Source organism: Prinia subflava, chromosome 3, assembly GCF_021018805.1.
Source record: "Prinia subflava isolate CZ2003 ecotype Zambia chromosome 3, Cam_Psub_1.2, whole genome shotgun sequence".
Taxonomy (NCBI): Eukaryota; Metazoa; Chordata; class Aves; order Passeriformes; family Cisticolidae; genus Prinia; species Prinia subflava.
The window spans coordinates 16,980,775-17,004,509 of NC_086249.1; the positions used below are offsets into that span (position 1 = coordinate 16,980,775).

The 23,735-nt window shown below is 47.4% G+C and overlaps 1 long non-coding RNA gene across 1 annotated transcript; it reads right to left on the minus strand.

Annotated features, from left to right (window-relative positions):
* Positions 1 to 14,436: 14,436 nt before the first annotated feature.
* LOC134548883 (uncharacterized) lies at positions 14,437 to 23,191 on the minus strand. The gene is made up of 3 exons (XR_010079945.1): positions 22,378 to 23,191; positions 16,018 to 16,148; positions 14,437 to 15,585 (listed from the first exon to the last, which is right to left on the minus strand). It is a non-coding gene; the product is annotated as an uncharacterized LOC134548883 (long non-coding RNA).
* Positions 23,192 to 23,735: the final 544 nt, after the last annotated feature.

Below are 23,735 nucleotides of genomic sequence, written 5' to 3' on the forward strand. Positions count from 1 at the left end.
CCTCAGCGGGTCCCCTTCCACGGGAGATGTGCGGAAACCACTTCTGGTGATTCAGGACTCGGTGGGGAGTTAGGGGGCCGCTTTCTGTGCCCTCTGCTGCTCAGGGAGCCTGGCTAAGGCACCGAGTTTGACTATGGTCATCCTTTCCTTATGCTTCAAATTCTAGGAAAGATGCAGAAATTATGCCTGTGTTCACTTTGTTTGGTTTGGGGATTTGTTTGTTTGTTTTTTGTTTTGTTTGGGGTTTTTTTTTCATAAGTCTGCTGACTTTGCTTTTACTTCTGTGTAGATTTTCTGGCAAAATGAGCTGATGCTCTTTTTTTTGCTCGTGATGCATTAGTAGAAGCCCCGGAACCCTGTATAAACTTGGAAATGAAAGTGTTTCAGGAGGCTTCACCTGCTGAGGATCCCAAAAATAGCTGTGAACTTTCTTAGAAGGAGGAACATAGTTATAGCGCTTTCCTGCTTAGCATGGCTTGAAACCCATAGGAGAAGAGAACTGAATTCAAGCCTTAAAAATACTGCACAAAGAACTTGCTCATCAAACTGCTCACGGAACCACGGTCTGTTAGGGGGAGATCTGCCACTGCAACCATATGTTTATTTGAACAGTCGTGTAGAGGCACCACACCAGTGGTGGGGCTTGGCCCCGTCACTGCTCCCAAGACCTGCTTTTAGAACTTGTGATGGGTCTGCTGTTTGCAGATGTGGGGGATGCTCCATCATTGTGACTCCAGCTGGACTTAGAAGCATCTCGGTCACTCAGTTCTGAGGTGCTTCTGCAACAGAACATACTGAACATGAAAGCAAAACCCAGCAGTAAGATCAGATGCAATTTCAGACAGCAGGCCAGCATTTCAGAGACTCTTCGCAGTTGTCTGCATAAGCTCCATTTTGGAGCCTCTCATGGTCATTATTAGATTTGGCACTGTGTTGACAGACTGGGAAGCTGAAGCTTTTGGTTCACCTAGAAAATACCTGGACAGCTGCCTCCCTACCAAGCTACAACAACCTGCCCCTGGGGTGATATTCATTTCTTCTGAAATTTCCGAGGAAAGGCTTGGCTCTTGCCTGTGGGTGGGGAGAAGGGGTAAGCATTAGGAACTGGGTCAAAATTCCAGTGCCCGAAATCACCTATCAGTTTCGTTTTCACTCCTTAACAGCATTTTACTCCTGAACAGCAATACACCATACCAAACTTGACTTTCTTTCCATGTGGCAGTGAAGAAGCAACATCAATAGGACACTAAAAGAAGACCTCCAGACCACTTCTGCACTGTATTGCCCCTCGAAGTGCTACCTAACCAGTGTAGATGAGTTGGCACACGATGAGTTTGACCCATCTTTTCCTTGGGGTTATTGATGCATTGTCATTTTTGCATAATACAAAACTGTAGCATGCAGCTGTGGTGCTGTAAACCTGGATTAGTGTCTCAGTGTCACTGTCAGTGATTTAAACAGAGAACAAATCCATACAGATCAAAGGAAATTTTATTACATCAAACCAGGCAGGGATAGTAATGTCCTGTATTGGAAATGCTTGTGTTCTCTTTCCATAATAGGTATCAGTGAGATTAGTTTAAGAAAAATTAGAAGAGGTCTGCTTTCAGTATCTACAAGCAATTACAAACTCTTTGAGACCTTGGCAGGGTAACTGAGAGAAGCAGAGATAACATGCAAGGAACTTCACTCCTGCCAACAGGTGAAATCCCAGTCACGCTCTGATACCTGAAAATTCCTGCTTTTTGGCTTGTGTATCCCACTCCAGGTCATCCCAAGAGTAATCCTGAATCGTTACTTTGCAGATCGGCAACCATACATGGTTTTCCCCTCAGAGAGCAGCTGTGGTGTGGTTGTGGGCTGCTTCACAGCAGTCACATTCCAAGGGTAGGTAGCATGGGATCCATGGAAAGGAGAAAGAGGAGCTTTAGGTAAGCAGTGTAGGGCATTATGTGAATGCCTGCTGCTGTGGACATCACAAGGCCCCCCTGCCACATTTTCTACTTTGAGAAGCAGGGATTGTTTTGCAGCTGGGAGTTTTATTATGACCATTTTCAGAACGGGAGAACAGTCACAGTGAGGGAAGGCCGGCATGCAGAAAAGCTTTGGCGAGTTCCAGTTAAGAGTCCAAGGGTCTGAAAGCTCTTTGCTCCTGCTGCAAGATATGACAGCTTGCTCTCTCTATTCCTGCTTCCAGTAATAGACTACATGTAGCTTGACACAGAGAAGCAAATCTTCTTTACTCCTTCACAGCTGCTGCATCCTAGGCCTGCATTTGCTGAGAAAACTAGGATCCCAGCAGTGGATAGTCCCCAGAATAGGAAAGAATGCCATATCTCACCTGTTTTTTCTTTCTGTGACGTCTCCACCATGAGTTCTCTTTCAGTGTGGTTCAGAGAAGTGGTCAAAAGGGGTTCATGCTTTTTTGAAGACCACTGGCCTTCAGAGGGGAAACGTTGAAGACAAGGTATATGAAATGGTATTTCCATCGGCCTTCCATCTGTAATTACAGGCCTCATACCCTCTGCTGTCTTGTCCCCTGCCTTTATGAGATCACTATAAGAGATAAGGCAGTGACTCCATTAAGAGGGGGGGTGGGGGGAACAATAGCTAACTATGGGGTGAGCAAAGATCAAGATCCACTCTACCCCATCAGGCTTGGCTAAGCTCCCGGCACGTTTTTCCCTCCCCCTGGCTGAGGGGTACAAACATTTTGTATTTTTGACAGTATTTAGTACTTTTCTGAAGCCTTCCAAGTCATTCAAATAGTGTTGAAAAACATGACAAAGGCTCTTCAAAGGCCGGGTGAAAATGAGGGCTCCAGCCTCTACCACTGCCTATAAATAGATTCACCTTCCTTTGGAGCAACAGTGTCCCGGGCTGCAGAGGCAAAGGGCACAAGTACACAGCATTCCTGTCATTTCAAGTGCCTCAGGGTTATGCCTGAACAGAATTCCTGTGCGCTTGGCACTTCCGTAAGTGGGAACTCTGGCCGCTCAGCCTTTCTCTGCACTAAGCTCAAAGTGCCTCAGCCCGAGAACTTAAAAACTGTGGATCTTTTGTGTTTTCCCAGAGAGGAGGTGGATGGAGGCTTACAAGAGTCATGCAGTGAATCAGATCAATGTGTGGGATTTAGGGGAGCGCGGTTCCTGTCTGACTGCTAGGAGATGGGGTTTTACTTCTGGTTCACAGATCCCCAAAGACTACTTGGAGGGGGGTGATGCTGTGAGAGCTCAGGAAAAAGAGCCATTGCCAGTAGACTGAAATACACAATTCAAGGATTTGTGCTGTCCAGGAAAAATGCTTAGGAATCCACCAAAAAAAAAAAAAAAAAAAAAAAAAAAAAAAGATTAACATCTTGCTCTGAAGAAATCTGTAACAAGCATTTACGTGACACTTCTTTTTTAAAGCTCATACTCATAGCCTATCGTTCCGGTTTTAGTTACCAACACTGCTATTAATTCACCCTTCTTTGCCACTGAGTTATCTGGGAGATAAAGCACCTTTGAAATCCCTAGACTCCCTGGAACCACAGTGTATATCTGTGTGTGCACTTTGCCATTCCAGAGCAGATAAACTGAGTGCCATGTAATTTATGCGTTCTCTAGAAATCATTTGAGCTCTAGTAGCATGGGAATAAATCTAAGAAAACATAAGGTTTAGCCTAAAATGTCTACATGTAGTCTTTTTTTTTTCCCTCTCCGTTTTCTTCCCATTTGCATCTGCCTATATTTCATGGCAGGGAGGTGGTTCCATCTAAGTATAGACAAACCAGTGAAAAATGCCAGATTTTTGTTTTAATCCATACTTTGACTGTTTTCTGCCTAACTGAGAGGACAAGTGGGTGTACTGATAAGTAAAAGGGAGTTGAAGATTGTTGCTGTGGGGTGGACAAGAAGAAGAAAATAAAGTATGTGTTGCCATACTAGAAACAGCTCTCTTTGGCATTTTACTATCTATGGAAATGTTTTCAAACACACCAAAGGCATAGATAATGTTCTGCTGACAATTTTCATTAGAAAAAGATGTTTCTAAGGAGAAACACCCTGAAGTCAGGATGTACCAAAGTCCAAGCTCTGCTCTCTCCACCTGCCTGTGGTGCAGCCTTCAGCATCCAGCACTTCAGGTGAAACCCTGCTCAGAGAAAGCTTTCATAGATGGAGGGTTGCATTCACTTGCCCTACCAAGTCATTTCCCAGGGCTGGTGTTCTCTCACTTGCAGAGACCCTTTGAGCAGGACAGCCCGATGTTGTTGGGTGAGGAGAGCAGCCTGCCAGGGACCCTTGCTGGCTGCAGCCTCAGAGGCTGAGGTCAGCATGGAGCTCACTGCCTTGTCTGGGGACTGATGGCCAAGTAAGGGCCATGGCACAATATTAAGACCTTTCTAATACCTGATCTGGCCTCCTGTGGAGGCTGTGCCTCCCTTGCCCACACCTTATGCAGCCAGTAAGGGTACTAAGGCTCAGTGTTCCTGGTAGGAAAAGAGAGGATACTGGCTGGAGCTTGTTGATGTGAAATAGCCTGAATGTGACAAGTTTCTAAGCAAGCTACATAAGCCATCAAATTGACAGGGTGCTGGGGGAGAACTGAGAATATTCTTCCCAGCATGACAGGGATGGATTTTCTGGAGGTGGCTGCTTCTTTTCCCGTACAAATGATTACTTTAAGATAATAAAAAATGAACAATATGAGTTTGGGCACCTAAGGCCTTAAATAGCCATGTCTTTAATTTTCATTTAAGTCTGCATCCATGAATAAAATATTTGATATTGTTCACTAGACAACTGAGCTCTGCACAAGATGTTCAGTTTGGCCCCAGTTCATCAAAACACTTAAGTGCTTTGCTGAATCAGGGACTTGCCTCTCATTAGAGCAGGCACTTTTTATTCAAGGAAGGAGAGAGAGCATGGTGCAACCTTACCTCACTGTGTGGGCTCTCTGGACAAGTGTTGCACACAGTAATTCGTTAGGGATTAGGACCCTGTTTTTGAGGCCCACACTCCCACTCTGGATCTTCCACCAGACACATTTTTCAGCTCGTTATCAAACTGTCATGGCAGTGCTTGAGCTTTGGGAAGGCACTGGTTGTTTAACACTGATTTGTTGCAGATTTTCTTTCGCTGAACCAGGGAAATTCTTCTTTGCAACCTGAGGATAAGAGAGAAAAGTTTGATAGTATTGAGCTATGAAATTGAGTCACTCATTATGCAGGTTCACTTTTATGAGAATCCAGCCCCATTAATATTTTTGCAAAAGTAACAAAGCCAAGCGTTGTGATAAGGCAAATACTAAGAGCAGATATTTTAGTAGACCCTGAAGTGTAACTGTCTAAAGAGCACCATGGGGTAAGAAGAAACCAAAGTTATAAAAGGTGTATCCCCCCAGATACATGCCTCAATAAGAAAGATGAAGGGTAACCTCATCATTCAGGAGTCTGAGACTGCCTGGATGTCCCCAAAACATCCATCAGCATTTGCAGAGCAAAAGCTTTGTCTCACCACCACAATCCCCAGGGCAAAGTTTTGTCTCACCACCACAATCTCCTGGCCTTTCCTTTTGCTGCCCTGGCACTTCCCATCTCTCCCAGCAGCTGTGTGGGCTCAAGTGCTATGGACAAACACTGAAGCAGGTTGGAGAACCGGTCCCACTTGAAACAAACATGCAGAAAGCATCCCTCCTTTTTTTTATTTTTTTTTTTCTTTTTTTTTTCTTTTTTTTTTCCTTTTTTTTTCTTTTTTTTTCCTTTCTTTTTTTTTTCTTTCTTTTTTTTTCTTTTTTTTTTCTTTTTTTTCTTTCTTTTTTTTTTTCTTTTTTTTTTTTTTTTCTTTCTTTTTTTTTTTTTTTCTTTTTTTTTTCTTTTTTCCCCATGGAGCCTTTTATTTGGAGATCTGCTCTTACACCAGACCCACACAAACAGGGCTCCCACACAAGGCAGCATTGTCACAGACTGGTATTGCCACCACAGTGTAGGAGACGGGAGCCCCCAGGTGTGCTGGTAATCAGCTATAGTTCTATAGCTTATCATGGCCAAGTCTTTCACTGTTAGGAAAAGCATCCTGCCCACCTGGGATTACTAAGGAAATGCTCTTGTCTTCCTTGGGATCAGAGGGAGGGCCTCACGTAGCATCACCTGGGGTCCTGCAGAAGTGACACAGGAAGGGGCTGTGAAACACACAAGTCTCACCCTAGTCTGGGTTTGGGAAATTCTGAGTATGGCCCTAATCCCTGACACTCAGAAGTACTCCTTACTCCTGGAATTTATATGCAGATAAATTGGTTGCTGTCTTAGCTGAGATGCACAAGAATCTAGGAAAGACCAAGAATGTCACCTACAGCAGCCAGAGCCAGCCAAGTTGGTGGTTAGGAGGTGCAGGCTCACAGTAGTTCTCCTACTGTGTTTGCAGAGGGAGTTTTGTACCCTGGGAAACTCGAAGCACATTTGCATGATTGATGTTTAAATACAGGGATATTTCAGGACAATGTAACTTAGGGGAAAGGATGATTAAAAAAACGTTCTGAAACAGACAAGATAGCTCCATAAAATCTTCCACTGCCTGGGATGGAAAGCCAGCAAAAATAAGCTTCACCAACAAATACATTTCATTCCAGCTCTTGCGGTGGGTAAATAAAACAGGAGAACTGCCAGAACAGTAGGTTGCAGTCCATGGCAGGAGTGCATTGGTATCATTATAGGCTTGAGATGAGCAGTTACCCTTATTAAGAAGTGCATATTCAGCAGCAAAATTGTTCTGTGAGGATGGGCTGTAGCCCAAGGATGTGTTACATTCCCAGTACTTACTGCCCAGAGCAACTCAAATAGGCATGAGCAAGCAAAACACTGACCAGCTATAGATTTTTGCTTCAAGTCTTCCTTACCTGCAACAGAATTTTAATTCTCTAACAATTTAATTCTGTAACAAGTCCTGTTTGCAGGAAATCTTTCTCCTCAAGGTTTTTAAAACCTCCCTGTTTGCACTCATCACTGTTCTGGGGCAAAAGAAAAGAGCTGCTTATCAACACAATGTAATATTACCCCATGGAAAAAAAAGAGTAAGAAACTTAATTAGAAGAGAAGAATTGCTGAGTGAGAGAGAGAACTCAGATGACAGGCATAGTTGACAAGGTCACTGGCTTTTACAAAAGTGTCATTTTTGTGCCTACATGCTCAGAATCCAAACGAGACCTTAAAAAGTAGCCACAACTAGCAGTAATTGAGAAAGAACCTGCATAAACCTGCAGTTTCACCTGTACTGTGGATGAAGTTCACTGGATGTGTAAAAATTAGAGCAAAGTCCTAGCAAGTGCTGTCTCTATTGCTGCTTACTCTGCGTAAAGACCAGAGGACACAGGGGCTCTCACACTTTAATCAGCTTCAGCACATGTTGCAAAGAGGGTTTGAATGTGCCATGGGCACCAGTGTATGCCACACTCCCAGGAGCATGGCTGGACACTGCCGAGCCAGCACGCCTTCGTGGAGCCATGGCCCCACTGCAGAGCAGAGCAGTGGGGAGCTCAATGAGCTTCCAAAAGTTCCTGCAAGCAGTGATGGCTCAGGCTAAAGCCAGAGAAGGACCTGCCTTGTCTCCTCTGGGCGTGCAGGTCACATAGTCTGTGTGGGCAGGGCAGTGAGGGTGCCACGGGCAAGGTCTTGGGAGGATGCTGCTTCGTTGCTTCCTCCACCCTCTCTGGCCTTGGGGGGCTTTGCAGGCCAAGGGGATTTACAGCCCTCAGCCTGTGCTGAGATGGCCACTCCAAGTGACATATCCTGATATGCTGGTGAGAGTTATAATTTTCAGGCTGCTCCCCTGCACCCTCAAGGCACCTCAGCAGTCCCTCCGTGCATCTGAGGGGAGCAGGGTGGCAAGTCCTTTCTTCCTGGGGCCGCCCATTGTACCAGGCAGACTGTATCATGCAGATGTCACACTCTTCTGGCAGCCCTAGATAAGAGTTGCACATAGACCACAGGCAGTGATAGCTCTGTCTGAGGGATAACACCCAGATTAGGAGAAATTGGTCCTGTGTTTGATCAAATTAGCAGAAGTACAAGCTGGCAGCTGATAGAGGCACATACCACGTACATGGGAACAAATTATTGCCAGGGAAGATCATGTGGATTATAAAGCATCCGTTCCTGGGGCTGCCCAAGGCTGAGGACAGGATGGTGCCCATTTGCCATAAGTAAGAAGAAGTGCACGTGGTACACCCTTCTGAGAGCTCGCTTGTGCTCTCCTAGCTGCTCTGATGCACTGCCTTAGCCACTCGTGGATTTACCCAGCTGGCAAACTGACTCTCCAGTTGTAATCCCATACTAAAAGCCTCATCGTGGCATTGTCTACATAGTACAGGAGGGAGAGAGAAACGCAGCACAAAGGGGCCGGGGTTCAGTGTGTGCAATTTCCAAACTCACTCAAGAGCACATCTCCAAAGAGCAACTCATTCTGTTGATATCCACTGCTGATCCTGCAGTTTGGTGTCACTCTGGAACACCCATGTTTCCCCACTAATTCTGGCCCTGTTCAAAGATCCAAACTTTTCAGTAAGCTAAAGTTAGGGGCAGCAAATTGCTCAAAAACTTGTCTCGGCTCAGCTCTTGGCAAAGTTCATGGGGAAGATCTGCCTATATTGTGATTAGGATCACACAGTCCCAGGCAAACCTGAAAGCCCAGCCTTCTGTTTAGTGGGGTAGGATCAGCTCCTCACCAGAACGCTGCTGCTGCTTTTCTATGTCCTTCTGGCACTGGCTGCCCCTGGACAAGTGCATATTCACTTCCATGATACACGTATGTGTACCAGGACCTTTACGTTTTGTTAACAGCACCTGAAATCATGGTCAATCTGCTGACTTGGAGCTTGGGTTTTCCCCTGATGAAGTGCGAGATGTCTCCCCGTGCCTCGCTCCAGGCGCTCTCTTGTTGTCCTCTTTGTTCTTTCGCACAGGCTGCTGGAAAAGCAGCATTCCCTGGGGCCGCGGCGTTAACATGTAGAGCTCCGAGAGGCAATTCCAGCGGAGAGGAGAGTGGGGGAGCAGCTCTGAGGAGCAGCGAGTCCCGGGAGTGCGGGTTTGCTCCTCCCGTGGCACTGCCCTGCTCTGAGCGCAGGTATCTGCCAAGTCCCTGCAGCTCAGCAGCCCAGTTCCCCATCCCCCGGTGTGGTTTTTTAAAGATTATGTGGTATTTAGGTGCATTTAGACCTTGGCTTGCCAGCACATAGCTTCTGTCTGCATGGGCATGTCCTCAAGACACGATGCAAAGAAGCCCATTATGGTTAGTGACAGACCTGGGCTGGATAATTGAGATCCACGCCTAAGCCTCAAGATCTTCTGATCTAGTGCGCAAATCCAGCAGATTCCTCTCTTGCAGATAAAAACAAACAACCCAAAGCCCCAACCAAACCCAGCATTTTCAAAGCTGAATTTTTCTCACTTCTCAGAACCCTGAGGAATTTATTTTGGTTTGAGGGCTGTGTCAGAGTTCAGATCTTGTTCTCATATATATATGAATGTTCAGATGGACTGCTGGATGCATTATCTTGTTCCAAGCCTGGTCTTCACTTAAATTGGAAATGTTTAGTGGGAGAGGATAATCATGAATTCAGTGAATATCTGGGAAAACTAATTTTAAGGCATGCCTGTGACAGGCTTTTTTGTGCCAGAATAACAATATTGTTAAGGAACAGCTTTTTTTTTTTTACTTCATCTTTTTTCCTTTGGCAAAGAAGTTGAAATTTCCATAATGACAAGAACCTTAGTGCAATGCAGTTGAATCCACTTAAAAGTCTTTTTGCCAATATGTAATCATTTTTGTTTCACTTATCGAAATCAGCAAAACCAAGAGAACTCTCTTGTGACAGCAAAAGCAGTACTCCCACAAGGAAGGTTTGCTTGGATAGCTCTTCTGAAATACACCTGGAAATTTTAAGACTAAGACATCACTGAAGTAAATACACAGAAATATATATATGTTGCAAAAAGGTGGCGAAGAAAGCAGCCTGAGTAATCTCCAGTCTCTCCCAAAGGACAGATGAGAAAGCTTCCAGTTCCTACATAAACAGAGGGAGCTTCCCGTCTCTTATTTATGCCCCAACGAGTAGGAAGACAACAGTAACAAACACTGCCAGCCTTGCCCTCATTCTTTGAAGCTCATCCCTTCCAGTGTGCACACCAGCCTCTCCAAGGGTATTGCCCAACTCACCAGACAGCCTCCCCGAGGCACATTCTGAAGAGCTAATGCATGTCACACCCATGCAATCCTCTTTTCCTGCATCTCCGGGCAAGGGCTCGCACCGCCCATAACAGTATGCAAATCATTTGCTAAGTGTTGTACCTAGGCGGAAAAGAAAGTATTTCCTTGCCCTGAGGAAGGCAACAGCAATCCAGAGATGGAAAAGGCTGGGGAAGATCTAGAGGGGGTCAGCTTTTCTCTAGCCGAAATAACGGGGGACTGACCTGGAATATTATGTGCGGTTTTGGTCACTGCAGTGAGGAGCACTGATCTCTCCTCTGTGGTGACCAGTGACAGGGCCCCAGGGAATGGCCTGAAGCTGAGTCAGGGGAGGTTTAGGTTGGAAATTTGGAGAAGGTTCTTCACCCTGAGGGTGGCTGAGCACTGAACAGGCTCCCCAGGGAAGTGGTCATAGCACCAAGCCTGACAGAGTTCAAGAAATGTTTGGACAATGCTCTTGGGCACTTCGTGTGACTCTTGGGGATGGTCCTGTGCAGGGCCAGGACTTGGACTCCACGATCCTTCTGGGTCCCTTCCAACTGTGAAGCTGGGTGATGGAGAAGCCAAAATCTCCACACTGGCCAGCAGGACTGGGAAATGGGGCAGAGGGTTCTCCTTGCCCAAGATGAGCAGCTATGGTGGCCCTTGGAGGAGCTTGGGCTGCTGCAGACTGGCAGGACTGGGATGGCTGGGGCACTGCACCTGCCCAGCACCTGTCACCCAGTTTGAGCTTGGCTCTCTTGGCCTTTGGGGAGGGAGCTTAGAGAAATCTGTGGCTTCTGGGAGCTGATGTAGTGCCCAGAGCACTGCAGAAAAACATTATTTCTGCTGACTAGCCAAAGGAGCTGTGATGGGCATGGAGGGGATTGCTTGCAAGTGGTTGGTGCTCGGCTGCTGACCTTTCTAGGCTGGACCTATTGCAGAAAGAGCCTTTCAAATGTTACAGATACTTCTAAAATCTTCCTTAGCAGCTTGAAGAAATAGGCTTTATCCTCTTCATTAACTTTTGGGGCAACATTTTCCAGGTATACTTCCAAACTCCAAGCATAGGCTTCCTGATGTAGTCTGAACGTATAGGCAAGAAGCTGGCATTAAAAAAATTGCAGCACTACCACCTCCCAAAAAAACACACTAGCAAAGTTTTGGCAAACCTAATCACCTAGTCCTAAAAGAAGTCATACAACCAGATCCTCAGTCACACAACCAGATCCTCTCAAGCCAAAGCACTGAACGCTTAAACAACAAATTGAGATGTTGACAGAAATAGGAAAAGCCTATTAAATCTATATTGACCAATGCAGTTCAAAAGGGAGGTTTATTGTTGCAAGTGTGTATACTGTAAATAAGGGGGTTATTTGATGTTCTCAGAGTTGCGTAACAGATTGTTTTATGTGATCTCTCAAGAAATGGTTTTAGCATGAGTGAGGTGGGTGGTTCTCTGAGGTATAGGATTTCACCAGTGTGCTGAGGCTTTTGGGAGAGCTTCTACCCTAAGAAAGATGGATTTGTCATGCTGGGGTTTTTACCTCCCCCAGGAGACAGAGAACAGACATGGTGATAAAAGGGTATAACCCCCTGAGAAGTAGGAGGGGGAAAAAAATAGAAAAAATTGTGTGGGTAAAAGAGGAGTGAGATTTTTTTATTGCTCTTCCAATCAGGGAGTTGGCTCTTCACTTCAGTTTTGGAAATAACTTTTTGTTAATATTGCCAACACAGGCAGCAGTGGGGGAGGGGGGCTGTCAGCTAGATCCTTGCAGCACTTCCAGAGTCCTTGACAGCAAAACACAGGTGCCTACATGCTCTGTGGACACCTAGCAATCCTGAAATCAGCCTGAAATACGGCAAGGAAAAAAAGAAAAGGAAGAGTGTGTCGATCAGATATGGGGAGGGTGCCACAGGCAGGGTGCCATGAGGCAGGTGTGGCAAGCTAGAATAGTTAAAAGATGTCAGCTCCCTTTCTTCACCTGAAGGTCTTCTGGACTGCAGAGGGATCTGGCCATGACTGCTATTCAATCTTGTGCTGTTAACTCCTTAAGTTTCCACTCTCCTGTTATGTCATGTGGAGCCTCATTTCTCTAGTCAGGAACAGGCAAGTAGATTGCAAAATGTCTCTTGCAGATGCAATGCCATTAGCAAATGTAATGGTCAGGGAAGGCCGGGGTGGAAAACAGCCATGCAAGTGGGTGCAGGTTACACCTCTGGTTCCTGTTGGCACGCAGTGCTTGTGTCTCTGTTGATGCAGGATTGGTTTTTGCTTGTCTGATGTGCTTGGGACAGGAAAGCCAAGATCCTTGCTGTCAGTCCGAGTTAATGAGTAGGAGCTGGGTTTGCCTCTATAAAAGGGAATGCCTTGAAGGAATACTGTAGTGTAATAAAAAAAGGTAATCCTAGTGCTGAACCTAATTTTGTGCTCAGCACTGTGTAGCTGCACTGTTACTCACTCTTGCTAGACCTTTACAGTGGTTGGATTGCAAGACTAGATTTCTACCCAGAGTCTGAAAGATAAAGAAAAGTTGGATCCAAATGGTAGAGTTTAGGCCTGAACTGTGAAGGAGATCAAGCTGTAAGCTTCACAGGCATTGCCTTGCTTCTAGCCATACTTAGGTCTCAAACACCATGTACTAATTGATGAGGATCATCACGGAGCCTAACAAACGACAGCTACATCCTAAGTGGAACACTGGAGTTCCCCACTGCACCATGCATCCCATACAAGGTGCCCTCCACAAGCATTTTCTCCTGCAGTTCGGCAGGGAGATCTCTGGCTCTTGTCACCCAGCCCCACCCAGCTGAATGAAGGGGATGCTGATTGAATGCATTCCTAAAAGACTTCTTCCAAAAAGGCCACGGGCCATGCCCGATTGCCTCACCGATTAGCTCATGGTGATCTAAGCCTCTCTGAGGCAGGATCCAGGATACCTCACCCTCCCCCAACGGTGGAGACAGGTTTTTAAAGACCGATGGGTGGTAGCCCAGCAGCACTGTCTGTGGCAATCCCTAAAAACTTGAAAATATGCCTCTATGCCTGCCATAAATCACCTTAATTGTAAATCAAGTCAGGCCTGCCTTGATTTACAAGGATGCAAGGCCTGCCTTGCATCCATGGACATGGAGAATAATGCATCAGAACATTTTCAGTTGTGCCTAGAATAAAACATGACAGAGTCTACTACGACTTCCTTGGAGGTCATGTTTTCTGAGCCTTCTGCCCGTCTTGCTGCTTTCTCTTAAAATTTTTGCTCACACCTCCAAGCCTTTATCCTGATATAGTGCAAACATAAGTCTGAATCCTGGCTCCAACATAAAACTCACTGTGGCCCTAAGTGAGCAATTTTCCTGGTGAGGGAATAGCAACAAAATCAAAGAGGATACTTGTCACTGGGTCATTCCTTCATAGAGTCTTTTTTTAAAAAAGACTGAGCCAAAATCCTGCCTTTAGTCATCTCTGAACTCTGGATAAGCTTACACTTGAAATACACACATGGGCCCATAAGCAGAGCCTGACCCACATTAATTCCTGAGCGAGACATTAATAATGCACAAGAATTAGAAACTTGGGACACTCAGCTTGATTTACCAAAAGGTCATGTCCACAGATTGAGTTGCAGATCTCAGCACCAAGGCCTGTGTGACTTCTCTATGACAGCGGAGGTGGAGGAGCCTTTCCAGGTGGCATTCCTTCTCCCTGTCCACCAGCAAGGACAGCAGAAGGCATGGTGTGCATTACTGCTCTGGATTTCAGCACATCTACCTGTGGTAACCAGAGAAGCCTTGGCAGGGCCGTGAAGAAGGCAAGCTGAAACTGATCCAATAAACGTGCAGTCCACCAGCCTATCCTGTTGCAAATCCCACTGAGAGGATGTCAGTACTACTGTATCAGAGATTAGGGAAGAACAGGCCTTTCACATTTTATAATTATAAATACAAAAATAAATGCAAATGAAATAAGTTTCCATATTATGTGTCCCTGTCATAGTGACTAGAAACTGAGAGGGCACATGTAAGAAAGTGACAGCAAGAGCTGAATCTCACAGGTAGCAGCCTGACCTCTGAAGTTTAGCATCCAGGAGGAAGATTCACACACCTGGAGTGCCAGGTAATACACAGAGGAGGCTGCTCCTGTCAAGCAGCCAGTGTGGATCTCAGCTGCCAGGAGGCTTTGCCTGGCTCCAAAGCATCTTTGCATTTATCTCTTGGCACAGGGAGGAGGGCGTTAACAGCCTTGCAGCTTCCTACTCGAGCCTGAAGGCACAGGACTCACCCAGGCAGAGAGGAGGGGTGGATTGAAGGGGCCTCGGGCTGCATACAGAAAGGGAGGGGTGCACAGTGTCTGGGGTGACCTGTGGAAGCAAAGGGCGCTCAGGCTACACACAGCAGCTCTGGTGCAGCTGCATTTGGTACCACTGTGGTAAAGCCACCCCAGGCACGTGGGCAGAGAAGACTGGGCTGGTGACATTTGGAGAAAGCAGTACCTGCCAGGCTTCCTGCTTGTCTGAGGTCTGTGTCCTCCCACCCCTGGCTGAGCTGGAGAAGGGCACGGAGCCACCAAGAACATGTGATACCTTGCAACTGTGCACCTGTTCCAGGAGCTGGGGCACTTGGCACTTCACTCAGTGTGCAGGTGTCTGCATCAGCACCTTCCTCAGGGGGCTTCTGGCCAGCCTGCCACATCCCCAGGTGCTCAGGGCCCAGCTGCATCCTCCAGAGCTGGGTGTGCCCTGAGTCTTGTACGGGGTTTGTGAAATCCTCATCTCTGCACTCATCTCTCCCCAGCCGTGCTATGGGGCTGTCAGAAGTGCTCCTAGCGCTGGGGCTTATCTCTAATTCCCAGTGCCTCTTAGCTGTGTGCCCATTAATCAGAAAAAGCCACAGGGGCTCAGAAGGAGTCTGCTGCCAGGGCTGGCCTGGGGCACATCCCACAGTGAACTTGCTGGAGGAGAGGGAAGGGTGGACCCTGAACAGTGACCTGACACAGGGCAATGGATTGAGGGGCTCATGTGTGCTAGCACTGGGGCTTCACTGGGGGGCTGCTCTGTTTGTATAATCATCACTGGCAGAGCTGCTCTGGGAGCTGTGGTTCTCCTATTGCTGTCACATGGGCTGCATCCTCCCAAAACATGCCTCCTGTCCCCTTGGCAACACACCACAGCAATGAGGTGAGAAACTGATAAGGCTGAGACTCCGAAAGCGCCTCCTCTGGGGTGCCTGAAATGCAGTACCTCGATGGCAACTCCTGGTGCTGAGATGGGAGTTTTCTGTCTGACTTCTATGTTTGCTCCCGTTCTCTTCTGCTTTACCTGTTCTCTGCCTCTTCAAATGACAAGGGTCACTCTCCTTATTCTCCCTAAGCCGGGCAAATGTCCAGCTGAGCATGGAGAGGGAGAAAGGAAAAGAGATTGTTAGCAGCCTTTGAATAGCATATAAATCATGGGCTATATCTCTTGCTCAGCTCCATCACGGGGATTTGGAATGGATTGACACTGTTTTCCCACTTGCAAAAGAGAGATAATCAGTCTTCCTAAAACTGTTGCTGGGAGAAAGTTTGGCTTTGCTCATTATGCCCTTTGAGGTTGTTAAAGAGCAGGCTAGCTGGTCTATCACCCGGCTGGAAGGCACTCTGTGACTTGAAATACAACAGCTCTTTGCAGGGGGGAGGATCATAAATTCCACAGGGCACCAGATAAACTGGAGGAGGTGAAAACACAAAGGGGCAGTTGAAGTTTCAAATCCTTTTCCCTCCCCCCCACCATCCCCAGCCTCCTTCCTCCCACCTTTGCCATGCCAACACAACAATAACCTTGGACAGCCCTCTCCATCACCGCTGGGCGCTGAAGGGGCTCTGCTGCACCGGGTCCTGCTGCCCATGGGCCGTGTCCCTCCTCAGTCCCTGTTCCTCCTCCTTGGGAAGGAGCCTGAGCAGCCTCTCACCTGGGGAAAGCAGAAGAGGAATGGTGATAGAGGGAAGGACAAAGCTGGAGGGAGGCAGGGGGAATGGAGGGTTGCAGCAGGGGGTGGGATGGGAAATCTGGAGCTGAACAGAAGGGAAAAATGGAGGTCCTGAGGTAAAAGCTGGGAAGGGAGAAAGGAGCACACAGCTTGCAAAAGAAAGGCAGCAGGTGGAAGCATGGAGGAGGGCCTGTCAATAGGAGCTGGTGTTGCACACATTTCCTGGCAAGTGGGAAAAGATGAGAGGTCACACAGAGGCCCTTTCCCAGCACATGGAGCTCCAGGGGAACCTCAGGTAGCTGGTTGCCCTCAGTTAGCAACCAACTTCACCTGGCACCGCTGGAACAGTTTTGGGACCAGACCAGAGATCCACAGAAGTAACATCCCTTTCATTTGGTGCAAACAGTGCCCACTTTGCCCAGCTCCAGCCCTGACTGTTTGACTTCCTTGTGGCAGGGTGGCCATCAGTCACACAGTAGTCACCCAACTTGTTCTGCTGCTTTGGTTGGACAACATGGAACAGTTACAGGAGAGTTCCCATGAGGATGAAGACAGGGAAAACAAGACTGTGTTTAAAAGTGTTACTGGTGTAATCACTTTGGAAGGCGGGTGGGGAGGGGAGGGAAGACAGCACTCACTCAGAGCAGCAACAACCCAAGTACGGGTACAGCTATACTGAAAAGGAGCGCTTTTAATAGGAAAGCTTATTTCACTTTTTCAAGGACAGCCTGTATCACTTGGAAATTCCTGTAAACAACATGAACAAGTGTTTTGTGTGGAGAAATATGTATACAAGAACCTAGAAATGCACCCTAGAAATGCATTGTGGTATTGCAAACTCCTGCTCATCAGCTGCAAGTTGCCTGTGGTGGAACAGTTCACAACACATGCCAGGGCATTGCAGATGGACAAACAAGTTACAGTCATTATTTATTGGTAGTTTGTTATCACACCTAGACAGTGTCTCTAAGCACTAAAACGTGTGCTGTGCAAGGAAAATGATGGGGGAGGCGGAAGGCAACTTTGGGAATAGCTTGCAGCTGACAAACCTCTTTGGGGAAGACAGAATCTTCACTGGCTGTTCTTCGTTGCACAGAGGAGTATCTGCAGCATCTATGCAGCAAAAGACATGGCCACATGTCTTCCCACTGCTGGGAGACTTCTCTGCTAGAGATTCCCAGGGCAGGTACAGCCACAGGAAAGGGACAGAGCCACAGAGGTTACAACAGCAGGATTGACTGACTTCAGCCTGGCTCCTTATGCTCTTGAACTCACCTCCAAATTCTCCTTCATCCAGAAACATTAACCCCAAGCCCTCGCTGACTACATCTGTTTTTCAGCAGCGATGCATGCTCAGGCTTGGAAAAACACCGGTCATTAATGAATCCTGCACAGAAAGGGATCGCAGGCTACTTGCAGCCCTTAGGCTGAAAAACACATTCTCCCAAATGAAGGGTAAAAGAATTTGCCTCTTTGTTTTAGGGATTGTTCTCCCCAACCCTAAGCACAAGCTGAATATTCATGAACCTCCTATATGAATTGGTTATCTTCTAAAAGCAAATACAAAGTCTCCATTCTGCATGAGGTGCCCAGGCACCGGACAAAGTCGAGTGTCTGCTCTGGCCGTGGGTTTCCCAGGGACTCTAAGTGCTCCTTTAAACCAGTTACTCTCGCCTATTAAAACAGGATCAAAAATGAACAAAGAGGAAAAGATCCTTCCAGAGCTGTTTGAGGCAGCTGCAGCTAGTTCAGACTTCTACATCTCTTGACCTAACATGACTCCCAGCCTGCCACATCGTCTGGATGGGAAACCAGAGGGGAAGGTAACGTGATTTTTATTGTAAGAGCTGCTCACCGGGGCAGTCAGCCTAATTTATGTTCAGTTTATGTTGCTAAGTAGCTTGCCAGCACAGGGGTTCAGCTTCATGTCCGAGCTGTATTTGTGGTAGGCACAAATGGGTGTGTACGAGCACAGAACTGTGTAATGGCTCATTTGCAGCTGTTTGTGGTAACGTGCACAGGGGAAATGGGCATTTGTGCGTGGGAGAACCCCTGGGCTTGTTGAGGATATCTGAGGGTGGTTCATTCCTTGTATAGATGAAGGAGCTGACATGATGGCATTTAAGAACTGGGTGTCACTTGGGAGACAGACCCAGGTGCAAGTGAGATGCCAGGAGTGTGAAAAATAAAAAAAAATAAAAATAAAAAAAGGTGAGCACTTGCAAGTGTGTACACAAAATACACAAGACATGTCTACGTCTGTGCTGGGTCTGTCAGGAATGGAGTTAGGAAGTTAACTTTTTTCACAGCAGCCTGTGTAGTGTATCTGCCTCCCAAAAGAGAAGTGGTGAATGAATTCCTTGTTTTACTTTGCTTCCATGTGCAGCTTTTGCTTTTCTTGTTAAACTGTAATTACCTTGACCACAAGGGGATTTTTTCTCCCCCTGACCTATTGAGGTGGGGGGAATGAGAGTGGCTGAGTGGGCATCTGGCAGCTGGTCATGGTCAGGCCACCACTGTCGTGTCATTCAGGTGGCCTGCCTCCTTCCCAAGACCTGTATGCAGACAGTAGAGATTTTTAGGGACTTTTAAGGGATTTTTTAGATCCTTTGCAGGCTGGTAACAATTCAGAGGGCTGCGTGGGGAACTGCCTGGGGCTGAGCAATAGGAAGGAGTACCAGGGTCAGACTGACCTTGTGTCTGAATGCCTGGGAACACAGCTGTCATTGCCCCTGAAAATATCACCCAGTACTGGTGCCCAGTACAGCAAGTGCCTCTGGGCTGGCCTTGCCAGACTGGGATTTCTGAATTGCCAGGGACCACTGCCTCTCTGTGCAGCGAGGCAAGGAGGCTGCTGAGAGGGCCCTTGGAGGTGCTGCTCCTGGCATGCTCTGAAGAGCAGACCTGGGGCTTCTGGAGACCTCCACGGCAGCCTCCTTTGCCCACATCAGTGCGGCTCAGAGCACCAGCCACGTGTGTCCCTTTGCTTATGCTCTGTGCTATCCCAGGACACCAGGGTGCCCAGGACTGTGTCTGCTACTGATTTATTTCCAGCTCAGAGCAGCCAGGTCTCCTGCAACCACCAAGAGGCAGAGTGAGGATGCCCTTGATTAGTCCCCATTGTATATCTCCCACACCTTCTGTGCAAGTGGCAGAGAAACCCAAGTTCTCCAGAGAACAGTCCTGGCAGGTGTCACCAAAATTGGAGCTCTCCTGAAGTACAAGTGATTAGTCTCTACCTGCTTCCTTTTTCCAACCCCTAAGTGGAGTAAACCCTTACCCTCAGAAGATGTTGAAGGACACCAGAGGGACCGATAGTTCCATGGGCCAACTCCACACCCTGCAGAAGCAGCAGGCACAGCCACAGTCACAGCATGGTTTGTGGGGTTCCTGGACACAAATCCCTTCTGCAGCACGAGACAGAACCTGGCACACGTGCACCTGGCATGCCCCACTGCCTCTCCCAGCTTCCCCAAGGGCTGTGTATTTTTCTCACTGCCTTTGGACCGGCACCTTCTCCACCTCCAGGCCCACTCTGCCACAAGACCTTGGCAGCCTCCTCTTTGCCTTGGTCAGACTGACCACCTGCAGCCCAGGAGAAGGAGGGTGAAGAGAGGGGACTGCAGTGGCTATTTCTCTGCCTGCATTTTGTATGCTTGTAGGGTGAGGTGGGCAGGAATGGTGGGGTTCTGCTCTGTGTTCTCTCCTGGCTCCCTATTCTTGCACTTTTAACCTCTGACCTTCATCCTTTTTTCTCCCATGGACTGTTCCCATTTCTGTTGCTTTCCTTTATGCCCTCTCCCCCCTCCAAGAGCCATATGTTTTAGTTAGGATCAGCTGACACCCAAATGGAGGGGTAGGGTTTTCCCCAGCAGTCCTTGGCCGATGGCCACATAATTAAAAGCAGCGGGGGAGCGGCGGCAGGAACTCAATCTGGCATTAATGAGAGCGGGAGGTCGCTGCGTGACCGGCTGAGCCGCAGGAGCCCGGCCAAGCAGCGGCACAACAAATGGCACCGTGTGTGCAGGGCTCTGTGTGAGCATAACATCCATCTCCATTACACCTGGGCTGCCCGGCTCTGCCCTCTCCTAATCACCCCTCCTGCATAAGCAGATGATAAAGACTGGGTTCCACTTGTTTGTTGCAGAAAGAAAAAGAGATGTCTGACATTTCTGCTTCAGTAGAATTTTAGCGTTTCTGTCTTGCCCATCTCCAGAGCTATTGGGATCCTGATGGGGCTGGTCTGGCTAAGGGCAGGGTGAAAGAGAATAATCTGGAGTCTCCTTGCTGGGAGCCTGCTTCCCCCAGCAGGTAGTGAAGCTAGCAAGGTGTCCACAGGCAGGGAAGACCAGGCAGGATACAGAGAGTTGTTAGCCTTTGCTGTCATCACTGAGCACTGCTTGGATTCGTGGGATGCAGTTTCTTTGGGCCTTACTGCCCTTCAGAACCCCAAACCCTTGTCCTTTCTTTATGCAGACTGATTACAGGCTGCCAGCTTCAAAATTCTCTTGGCCGGCCGCTCTCTCGCAAAGCCTGTATTAAGAAACTCCTTCTCAAAGTAGCTCACTGCTGTGTTGTACAGCAAAACCTGAGGGGCTTTACAGGAACTACCAGCTGTAGTTTATTCCAGCTCCTCCAGGTACAACACAGCAGGGGCTTGCTGACCCAGCTCAGGAAGCCAAAGACCCTGCTTTTGCACTGCCCTGACTGGTAGCAGATGTGGTGAAGGTCCTGAAGTCCCTGATGTGAGTGCAATCAGATGTAATTATGTAGTTTAGCTATTACTATACCTCTGCACACTGCAGTGGTCTCAAACTGGAAGTCTGGAGGCAGTCCATAACCTTTGTGCAATCTTGGGAATAGATTGCAGTCTGAGGAAGCTACAGCTGATGCAGGCCAGAGACATCAAAACAGGGTATTGCCCACAAGGAGCAATCTTTGTACAGTATTAGCTAAGAAATGGCATGTTATAGCTGGTCATACCTATTGTCTGTTCAGTTACAGCATAATTCACACAGTCAAAGAAGTTATGTCCCTAAAATTTCCCAAGTGGACAATCCTCATCATGGTTTTCTGACATCCACATAATTCAACATTTTCACACTGCTCAAAGCAGCTAAGCAAGCACCAAAATTTCAGTGTAAGAAAGCCTTTGAACAAAAGCAGGACCTTAAAGGCTAGGTCACCATCCAAGGGTTTCTTAGACTTTTCTGGAATAAGGGAATGCATGAGCAGTTTCTGCACTTTTAGAATATGAATTCAGAATATATTCTGCCAGGAGCTTCAAAATTCGTCATTTGGAGCTGGGAGCCTAGCAAGACAGTGTTTGCTCTGTGTACATCAGGAGAGTTTGTAGTGGCATCTGCATTTCTGCAACAGAGGTGTGACTCATAAGACATGGCCTTTTCCACCCCATGTAGAAAGCAAACAGGAGTTTTCACAGACTCTATCTCTTTGGTCAGATCTCCACTGGAAAACTCCCATCTCAGGGCAGGAATTCTGAGTTGTGCCATCAGCAGAAGGGACAAGTGAGCATTTATGATTTTGAGGATGTTTCCTTTGCATGCAGTCTGAGTGGGGACCTGTGAGGTTGACTTGACCACATCTCCAAGGTCAGTGACAGAGCTGCTCTGGGGAAGGAGGTGAAGCCATTCAGTGCTGAGCACAGGAATGGCACATTCACTGGGGCGAATCACAAAGTTCTCCTGTGCAGGGACAACTGTGTCCCACCAAAAGCACCAGTGCAGGGGCCCCGTACTGGCTTTGCAGAGCCTTCCACAGGCAGAACCTCCCCAGCACCTAAAAATGCCCCGGGTTTCAGCTCTAGGGACAGCTGTTGAAATGTTACCTGCAAACATGATTTTGTCCTGCTGAACACAGCAAGACAATATTGCACTCCACTGCAATATTGTTGGGGTGACCTGGGTTTTAAGTGTAAGAGAGATGGACAATAACACTAAAGATAGGAAGTGTGCTTGTGGAATAGGTTAGATATGGAGCAATGTCCTGCCATAAACAGAGTTTGGCCTCATCTACGCAGAAGGGATCAGCCTAAGTTTACCATATCACAGCCTTGCAGAAATCATGGACCAAATCCTGACATTTCACTAGCTTCAAGGCTGGTGCTGACTCAGAAAATAGTTAAATGCAGTTCTAGTTCTCTGTGGATGAAAAGGATTGATTTTCCAGTACCATGAGGGGAATACTGTACCTGGCTGCTTCAGGGCTGTGGTATCTGCAACAGGGATGGGACTTTGGCAGGCCAAGGAGTAGGAGGCAAGAACAAGCCATTAACTGTTTCTGTGAGGCCACAACAACAGATGGGGCTGGAGGAAAACCATCCAAATGAAAATTGTCCATGGGTGAAGCAAAGACTGGCTTGCAAAAACCTGTCTCTGAACTTGCCCACGCAGAATGGGTGTTTGGGTCTCAGTCCAAGCCTTCCTGGAAGCTCGGTGGTGTAAGAGGTTAAGAGTCAATGCAGAAGAGATCCCAGGGTTCATATCAGCAGAGGCTTCAGAGCAGGTGACAGAGTCCAAATCCAGCAGCTCCTTTGTCCAGTGACTCATGAGGATGAGGGCAGCTTTGCAGAATCACAGCTTCAGGCCTTTGGATGGTTTGAAGAAGGCAGCTCAGTGCTGATGCATGTGAACTGCTCTCAGCTGAGCTGTGTGAGTAGACAGCATGGATGGTATTTGACCAGTTCTAGTTTTATCCACTCCCTCTGTATCACCACCATCACAGGCAGTGAAAGAATTGCACAGAGGCTTGCTCAGGTGCCTCCCCCAGTCTGACTGTGGTGGGAGGTGAGAAAGCATGGGCTGTGTTTTCATCCAGCCTGGAGGAGACTGTGAGGAGCCACTGCAGCAGGCTGCAATCAGGTGAAAGGTCACTGCAAAAGGCAAGGGGGAAAAAAGAACCTGTTCTCCTTTCCCACAGGGGAAAAACCAAACTCATGTGCCTTAAACACACTAAGAAGACCCACATCAATACCATTAACATTCTCTAAATAATAAGGTGAGTGAATCACTTCCCGAGTTGGCTGGAGGGTTGCAGGGCTGTTAAATACATGTCAAAAAGCATCTGACAGGCATGGGCTAGGTTTAGTTAATCCTGCCTTGGAGAGGAGGATGAGGTAGCTGATCCCCAGGTCTTATTCCATGTTCAGTGATTTCCCCATTCCTCGTGGTACTGAGGAATCAAATACAGCTATTAAAAGCTTTGCAAGATCCCTATTCATTTGTTTCTTCCATTAAAAAACCCAACAACAACAACAAAACAAAATCTCAAAAAAGCCAAACAGACTCACGCATGGTTTATTTAGGAAGGAAATAGATATTCAGGGAAGGAAAACATCCTCTATTTATTCCGTAGTCAATGCTTAAGGGAGGACTGTGAGAGGAACCAGGTCCTGCAGTGCTTTCTAAATGCAGGCAAAACTTGTCCTGTGGGAACAAAAAGATAAACCACAGCCAGCACAGCCATCTCTCCTGTAAGTGCCTCCAGTTTCTTGGACTGGTGGCTTTCAACTTCTCTGATTAGAGCTCTTCCTATGATTTTCTCCCTTTG